A 1,589-nucleotide genomic window follows, 5' to 3' on the forward strand; every position below is an offset into this window, starting at 1 on the left:
TGCAAGTTATTAAGTTGCTGCTGCGAGGAAAAGATACATTTTTACCTGCTTTTTTAAAGCTCCCTATGTGGGCATACTAGAAATATGCCTGTTTGAATCTTTATGTTCTAGACTGAGAAACAAATTAGGAAGTGGTAAAAGAGAAATTAGAATAAAAATCATTCGTTGGTATCTGTATCTCTATTCATTGGGACAGTCCATTAGGGCCTATGTCATAACTGGGCATGGAGAGTAAATCTTATTTTAAAACACCCAGGACCATCCCTCCAACCTACAGATGAAGAGAATGTACAAAAGGAATAGGGCAAAGGCAAACTCTTACTGGGAAATGCCTATTTCATCTCCAACTAGCTTACAAACCATTTTCTGCTACCCAATCTGCCACTCCTGAGGCAAGAAGCAAGAAATAATAGTCTACACATTCTAAGAGAGAAACCAAGACTACTGTAGGTGGAGCAAGAGGATCTGTGCACCCTAACCTGCCCTTTTATTTTTTTTTTTTTCATTTTTTTACGTTTATTTTTGAGAGAGCAAGAGACAGAGCATGAGTGGGGTTGGAGCAGTGAGAGAGGGGGACACAGAATCTGAAGCAGGCTCCAGGCTCTGAGCTGTCACCACAGAACCCGACGTGGGGCCCAAACTCATGAACTGTGAGATCATGACCTGAGCTGAAGTCGGACGCCTAACCTACTGAGCCACCCAGCCTACCTGCCCTTTTAATACTCATAAGAAAACCTTTGTGGAGACGGAGCGGCATGTGTACAAAGGAAGCAAGAATGTATTAGCAGGAGCTAGATAGTCCTATCCTCCTCAGTTGTTTCCCTAGTGCTGTTATTTCTTTTTCTTCATTTTTCCCATGGAATAATTTTTTTAAAAAATAAACTCTACCCCCAACGTGGGGCTCAAATTCATGACCCCAAGATCAAGATTTGTATGCTCTAATGACTGAGCCAGCCAGGCACCTGTCATTCTTCCTTTGATTGCTTGCTATGGCCAGTGCCACAGAACTTAATAACATAGGTTTTCTCTGTATTGCCATTTCTCTTTTACTATAATCAGAGTAGGGAGGCTGAGTCTTATCAACTCTGTAGAGAACCAATTAGGAAAGGGACAATAAGAGAGGGGCACTTGGCTGGCTCAGTCAGTAGAGCATGTGACTCGATCTTGGGGTCGTGAGTTCGAGCCCCATATTGGGTGTAGAGATTGCTTAAAAATAAACTCTTTTAAAAAAAAAGGCGGGGGGGGGGGCACCTGGGTGTCTCAGTGGGCTGGACATGTGGTTTTGGCTCAGGTCATGATCTCATGGTTTGTGAGTTCGAGCCCCTGGGCTCTGTGCTGACAGCACAGATTCTCTCTTTCACTCTCTCTCTTTCTCCCTCTCTCCCTCTCTCTCTCTCAAAAATAAACATAAAAATGCTCTCCCTCTCATGCTCTCCCTCTCTCTCAAAAATAAACATAATTTTTTTTTAAATTTTTAAAAAATGTTTATTTATTTTTGACAGAGAGATAGAGACAGAGCACGAGCAGAGAGAGGGAGACAGAATCTCAAGCAGGCTCCAGGCTCCGAGCTGTCAGCACAGAGCCCGACG

The sequence above is a fragment of the Prionailurus viverrinus genome, chromosome B3 (genome assembly GCF_022837055.1).
Source record: "Prionailurus viverrinus isolate Anna chromosome B3, UM_Priviv_1.0, whole genome shotgun sequence".
Lineage (NCBI taxonomy): Eukaryota > Metazoa > Chordata > Mammalia > Carnivora > Felidae > Prionailurus > Prionailurus viverrinus.